At 32.4% G+C, this 7638-nt stretch overlaps 1 protein-coding gene across 4 annotated transcripts in view; it reads left to right on the top strand.

Annotated features, from left to right (window-relative positions):
- The first annotated feature begins 4161 nt into the window (after positions 1 to 4161).
- Positions 4162 to 7638, top strand: part of LOC117170435 (venom carboxylesterase-6-like) — a 92699-nt gene continuing 89222 nt past the window's right edge. For 2 of the 4 annotated variants that reach the window (XM_033357169.1, XM_033357171.1), the window contains exon 1: positions 4214 to 4507. The gene's annotated coding sequence lies outside the window, so the exon portion shown is untranslated. Of the gene's footprint in view, positions 4508 to 7638 lie in introns of all 4 variants that reach the window. The other 2 variants (XM_033357170.1, XM_033357215.1) reach the window with 2 other exon arrangements.

Below are 7638 nucleotides of genomic sequence, written 5' to 3'. Positions count from 1 at the left end.
TCGTAATTTTTATAAAGTGATCCTACAAACAAAATTTAAATATGTTCCAGGTTTTGTTTCTGGTGAAATGTTTAATTTTTATGTAGAGGAGTTAGACTCATTTTCCTTCGTTATAGTCTGGTACCTGGATTCTTAGCAAAGAGAAAATTTTTTAATTTACTAGGCAGGCGGTTCCTTTTCCAGTTTGCATAATCGTTTTGAATTTCCTTTTCATTCATCGGTTCATGATTTCGCAATTCTTCAGAAATTGGCTCATCATCTTCGCCTGATGATTATTGTATCAATCTCGTCAACTTCTTGGCAGTCATCTACTTGGTTGATGCAGGCATTCTCTTCCGATTGTTTTTAAAGATTTTGATCTTGAATGGGATGAATGTTCGAAAGTGCGTCAGCTGCCGTATTTCCCTTCCCTTTTTTATACACGACTTTGTATGTGCATGCTCCATCTGAAATGTTTACATCATTAAGCTGGATGAAGGGTCTTTTTCGTTAAAAAGCCACGTCAAAGCTTGATGTTCCTATTGTGCCTTGAATGGACGTCCCAATTGCTAGTCCTAAGAAAGACATAGCTTCTTTTTGTTTCTCGAATCCTTTGACATTTTGGACAGCAGATAATTAATTTATATGGGTTTGGTTTCACTCCGTGTCCAAGATATTTTAGTTCCGGTCGAAGAAACTCACACTGCTCTGGTTTAAGTTAAAGTCCGGTAGCACGTATACGTTCCCATAAGATAACCAGATTTTCGTTGTATTCTTCGAGTGTGCCTCCTAAGGCACTAATGGCGTCCAGAAAAGCAAAGCATATTTTTCCTATCAGTTCTCTTAATGCTGTGTCCATTCTTTGAAATTTGGCTGGAGCATTTTTGAGTCCGAAAGGCATGCGGTTATAGTAAAAATGCCCTTCAGGTGTAGAAAATGCTGTATATTTTTTTAGTTCTCGTCCATGGGAATTTGATGAAATCCTGAGCTCAAATCAAAGGCTGAAAACAATTTTGCTTTTCCAAGGTGGTCCAGAATTTCGTCGATTCGATAAAGTGGTTATGTATCTTGATCTGTTTTTTTTTATTTAACTTCCTAAAATCGATTAAAAGCCTCCATTCAGGTTTTCCTGATGCGTCGCGTTTTTCGGGACTAACAAAGGGTGAATTAAATGGCAAGTCGGGGGCTTCTATGATTCTCTTAGTTAACATTTCATGTACCTGATTTGAGATTTCTTCTTTGTGTCATAGTTGATGTCGCGGTTGACGTATGTTAATATTCGATTCGTCTTTTCAGGTTATTATATGTGACGCGAGACTTGTACAGGGTAGGGGAAATCCTTACAGTGAGAAAATGTCGTTATAAAATATGGCTATTTTTTAAATCTGTATTCTGTGTGCATCTTTGATGTGTTTAAGCCTGAAATTTCCGCTCAATAATTTCAATCTAGCGTTTAATTCCCTCTGCGTAAAGTAAGTTACACGCTCCTCTCTATCTTGGGTGACATTGATAATCTTGTATTTTATCTCTTCATCACTCAATTTCAACTCTGTTTGGGTTTCGTTACTAACGCGAATCATAACTTGTGAGTCAACAATACGGTAAATAAAATTTGAACAGTAGGGATTATCTTTTATGAGAATGTGCCCCTGATTTTTGTTTGTTTTCACGCTTATCATTTTAATGGTGTTTTTGGGGATAAGGATACCGCCGTGCTTCGAGGGATACACCTTATCGTCCAGCTGGAAGGAGCTGTTTGACAAGTTGAACTGATAAGAGGACAGAAATGGTGTGCCGTTTTAAGACCTCTAAACATGCAAAAATGAACATTTGTGCACATTTTGAAGAGTTAAATAGTACTTGTATTATATTGAATTAGTCTTCATCAAATCCTCGTGAAGTCTCCGACGCTAAAGAATTTAAGAGAATAAAAAGAGGACTTATATTTCGACTCGGGTACTTTACATATAGGTACTTCAATTCCAAAAATTCGAAAAAAGGCGGAGATCGAAAATTGATGAGAACCATAACACGTGTTGATGACAAAACAACACTCACGTCGTCATGTTGCAAAACTAACCAACACTCATACCAGGATTAAAAACTATTAAATAGCAAATATATTTTAGGAAAAACGGCTTTAAAAAACTGAATTTTCTGTCAACAATATTTTTATTTAAATATGCTACGAAACGTGAAATAATATTAATTAATTAATTTCTACATTAATTATTAATATTTAAACTAAATACCCGAAGCTGGTTCCTTCATTCACCAAATTCTGTTTTTTGTCTGATCTGAACACTTCTCCCGCCAGTCTGGTCCACTAGAGGGAGCAGATGCTGAGCCATTCCCTGACCTCTGTCGTACAAGTCAGACGTTGCTACTAGGGTACGCGATTTTTCCGACTTTCCTATATTCAAAAATGATGAATTTCAAACCGTTTATAGAAAGGTATTTTTCTACGAGTCTTTTTTTCAGTCAGGTCTTTGTTTTCACATATTTGAGGATGGAATGTACATGTGAGAATAAAACTCACGTATGTGTACGCACACAAAAGGACCAGTTAAGTTGAAAGTCTGCCCAACCTATTGCAAAAGCCAGCGCTATTTTTTTCCAATTGCAAATCATGAAGTTTCCATGAAAGAGCTATTTTTCAAATTTTAAATTAAATCTATTCACTTTTAATACATTCTTCACTAAAGGAACACATGAGTTTGTATGCGCGCGCATACAAAGTGCCGAAGAGGGTTAAATCAAAACAATTTTACTAAACAAATTATTTGTTTCATTCAATGATATAAATATAAATAAATTTTGTTGTTTAATTCATACAAACATTTTTCTGAGCGTATGTTCAATATATATTTACAACATAAAAATATTCTTGTTCTTTTAAATAATTACTTTGTTGCATCTAGATTTTAAAGGTTTGAAAAGAAATTTGATGTAAATATTTTTACAACTTTTTTGCAAGGAACCATATAACGAATTTCGATACGAGAACTTCAAACATTTTGGTCGGTCTCGTTCGTTTCCGAGACCGATAATATTGGAAAAATCAAAATTCTCATAATAAAACTGACTTTTGAAATTAATTCAATATACACATGTAAAAATGGAAATTGATCCTACAGAGCAGAGCCCACCTGCTAGGGATTCATCCAGGAAACTATTAGCACAAAAGTATTTATTTTTAAATTTAAATATTTTAAAATATATTTACAAGGATCGAAATTTAAATAAAGTTGAAATTTTTAAAAAATCCTAAAAAATCGATTAAAAATTCAATGTAAGGCAGTTTATTGCCAGATTATTTCACTGGCTCAGACGTCGATGATGATCGAAAAGTTCCATTTGAGGCGAAGAAAAGAAGACGCGAAATGCTTCGTTTTTTTACGACGATATAATTCAAGAATTTCTTTAATATTTAAATAATACAGCAAAAAGGCCTAAGCGACATCACTTGTGCTATTAAGTAAAAAATCAGTTCAAGATAAACAATTCCGCGTAGAGAAAAAATTTGACTCATAACTCCTCAAAAATTTCCTTCGCATTGAACGGTTGGACGTCTTCAGTTCAACAATAATTTAATGGAATGACTGGTATTATCATAGTTACTATTCTAATACTCGCCTTTCAAACTTTTAAAATTATGACCTCTTTTTTGAATTTTTATATTTGTGTTCAATTAAGTAATTAAAATTTGCTTTGTGAAAAAATCTGATCAAAGAACGAGAATATCGTCATAAACGAACGTTTTCTAAAGAATCTCCAACGAATAAAACGCGACGATATTAAGAGTTCCGTAATGGTGAACCGAGATTAAGTAAATTATCGATCGATTCTCGTGTCATCTCGTTTGCATTAAGCACGTATAGAAAAAAAAATCTACAAAAATATCTTGAAATTACTTCTAAAATATATTTTAAAATTAAAACAATTAAGGGAGCAAATTTTTCAAAAAGTAAAACAAATCAATAACCATCGGAATGCGGTAAAATTTCCCTAATTTTTAAACGCATTTTAAAATAGAATATTTAATTTTCTTGTTCTAGAAGTTTTTTATTCGAAATTTGTATATAGAGCGGGTTTAGTTCAACAGTGCATAGCATATTCTTCTAGTTTTACCACATATCTACACTTTGCCACTGCATACCGGTTTACCCCCTCTATTCTAGTAGTTCAAACGGAGGTATTATTACGTGACTGAATCAGTAGACTTATACTTGGCTTGTGTATCCAGCAATGTTCACAGTAATTTAAAATTCATACTGTCTTTTTTTAGTTTCAATTCAAATTTTATTCTTTTTATATTATTGTTTATGACCACTTATTATAAATATCTATTTAATGTAAGTTTTTAAATCCGTAAACAATCTAACTCACATTATTCTTGTAAAGAGATATGAGAGCTTCTAAAGTCAGCGACGGGTATTAAATTTCAAAATTTAGTAGATAAAAAATATAGACGAACGACAATATTTATCCTTGTGACAAATCACTAGTACATCACCTACAATTCAAGGTAATAATAATATAAGTAACATAAGTCGGACAAAATGCACACTTTAGTGAAATTGCGCTGCTTGTTTTTTGGAAGAAATAAACATTTTTAAGAAGTAGATTAATACTCTAACAGAAAGCCCCAGGGATGTGTTTTTTCTGAAGTAGGGTAAACACGTTGACAAAAATTAAGGACTACGATTATCCGATGTCTCATAATTTTTATCCGTCTCCGGATAGAAAACATCAAATAAACATTCCCAGGCGGCAGGTTTTACAGAAATAACCCTCAATTAATTCTGAAGTCAGAGTATAATATGAATTACGTCCTGGAATTCGTAAACTGTAGATAATTAAAATAAAAAGAATAATATTTATCCATTTTTGACTTATTTTGAGATCGTAGAAGTATTCTTACAGAATTTCTAATGAGCTTCTAAAGTATTTAAAAATTGAACATTTTAAGACCGCTTGAAGTAATTCAAAAGGAAACTCAAATGAATGAATCACGAACTCTCGGGAAATCCTTTTCTAATTAAATTTTCATGGCAAACGAATTAAGAAAAACTTAATATCAATTTCTTTAACTTTTTAATCAAGTATTCCAAAATTATTTAAATGGAACTTTGTAACAGAATTATCAAATAATTTCTATTTCGTTCTTTTGACCTTCTATATGAGAATTCGTATTATTGATGTGAAACTCCTAAGCAACGCTCTAAGAATTGACTTTTAATACGTTACAATCAAGCGATTTAAATAGCATATAATATTAAAAGAAATTGAAAACAATAATCTTTTCAGAAGTAGAGTATTATTTCAAATAGGTAAAAAATGAAGAAGTGGCATGATACTTTTGATTGTAGAATTTGAATGATCCGCTAAATTTGCATCGGTCACTAAATTGTGCAATATTATATCCATTCAATTTAATTTTGCTATACTTGCGTCAGCGAAATATTAAAAACGAGATGCAGATAAACTTTTTAGTCTAGTCGCTAGGTAGTTTCAGATTGCAAAAGATTGGAACAAGACCAAAATTGGCAATTATCTTCATTTTTTCACCCTAATCAAAACTCGAAAAAGATCCCACAAATCAGGCTTCTGCGAGCAAAATGGTGAGCAAAATGGCGGCCAAACTCGCGTTTTTGGAAAACAAATTTTTCTCATATTAATATTTTACTAATTATGGCAGGGAAAAACAGATCACTTATTTGCAATTTGCAAGAAATGTCAAATTTTAAGTTGAAATTTGAGAGATTATTTATTATTATCGTTATTATATCATTATACATGTATAAATAATGTAATATATCAATAATTTAACATATTCTATATACATACATACACTCACACACATACATGTGTATGTGTGTATGAACTTACCGATATGTATGGAACATCTACATTTTCTCGTTTCCACATCACCTTTGAGGTAGAGTAAGTGAGGCGTTTTTTTTTTAAACGTGGTTTCCCCAATAGGCCTTAGCCACAAGCTTTTTCTTTCAGGAAAACAGCAAAAGATGTTCGGTTCTATCCGATAATAATTAAATTTTTGGTTTTAACCTTTTAGAGCGCCTGGGTTGACATGATAGACTTCTTTTGAAGGCCTGGATCGGCCAGGTTGACTGATGTCTTCTTGAAGGCCAGCAGGATTTTCTTCATGATCACCCTCCTCCTCCTCCTCCTCCTCCTCCTCCTCTCCTTCTTCTTTTCTTCTTCTTGCTCTTCTTCCATCGATGCTAATATTTTTTCCGAAATGTCGACTGCTCCAAGATCCTCTTCAATTTCTTCCTCTTCGTCAGAGTCTGCTAGGATTTCTGAAACGTTTTCGCAGGAATTTCCATTGCAGAATGAGCAGATGATGGAGCATTTCAAACCTGATTTACTGCAGATAGTCGCATTCTATAGAATATTTTATGCACGAGTAATTATATATAGCTTTGGCAGCCACTAAATCGGCAACGTGTTGAATGCGATCAATAACTTCATGACCCCAATCATCATTGCGGACTGAGCCATGATACATTAGGCTTTCTTTCAAAGACAATTTCATCACTTCAAAAACTTGATCTCGCACTTTTAAACTTTTCTTTTGTTCCTGTAATAAATATTCCACGGTTATTTCTTTAGCACACAAGAAACAATTCTTTTTGAATTCAAAGATCGGCATAAAAGATCGCAAAGATTGTGCCGCCGATGGTTGTGGAACATTTTCACCCGCTTTTTTATGTTTTGCTGCTGCGGCAATCGACCTTTCTCTCACGTATATTTTTCGGCAAGCTGCATGAACAGACACGGAATGTAAAATTGTCATTTTTGTAATGGATGCTTTCACATATACATTTGCAAGGTGGAACAACTTTATGAAATCAATATTTTCGCATTTTCGTTAAAAATAAAATTGATTATCAAAAAATCTTCTTTCACTGAATTAATTTATAAAAATAAAACCCGAGTGTCAAGTAAATAAACAAGCAATAGTGTTAAATTTTAAGTCTTCCAGGTATTTATGAGAGAACTTTGGTGTTTTTTTAGTGGCATTCTGAGTAACGCTCGTTCAACCCTGACCGATCGGACTTTTTTTATATTAACAAGAAATCGAATCATTGCTCAAAAATCTTAAGTAATTTTGAAGGATTTTTAAGGAATTTCAGTAGAATTTAAATGAGTTTTAAGATTTTAAAGTAATTATAAATATAAACAATGTTCTTGAGTTCTTTAAAGTCTCTTAAATCTCTTAAAATCTTCGGAAATTTGTCAAAATCCTTTAATTTCGATCAAATTTCTTAAAATATATATTGGTTTCTCTAAAATCTTTTAAAATATCTTGAAATATTTTTGAATTAAGTTTAAATCTGGTTTAATCAGATAAAATTTACAATAATAATTTGTAATATATCTAAAATCTTAGTACATATATTATTATAAGCTTAGAAACATTTTTTATAGAATATTTCACAAAAATTTGCCAACGCCCTGCATAGCTGTAGGTTATATTTCAAATTATTGTTTTCATACTTCAAGCTAGGTTAGCCGCGAGGCTTTAGGCGTTACCAGGTGTATACATATGAAACCGGTATTTTTTCAAGAAAAAAACACATTTATTTCAAGAGAATGATAACAAATATTTTATTCAAAGTATGCGCCCTC

This window comes from Belonocnema kinseyi, chromosome 1, assembly GCF_010883055.1.
Source record: "Belonocnema kinseyi isolate 2016_QV_RU_SX_M_011 chromosome 1, B_treatae_v1, whole genome shotgun sequence".
In the NCBI taxonomy this organism is placed as follows: domain Eukaryota; kingdom Metazoa; phylum Arthropoda; class Insecta; order Hymenoptera; family Cynipidae; genus Belonocnema; species Belonocnema kinseyi.
The sequence above is the reverse complement of the archived record's forward strand: the minus strand, read 5'-3'. Positions and strand labels throughout refer to the sequence as shown.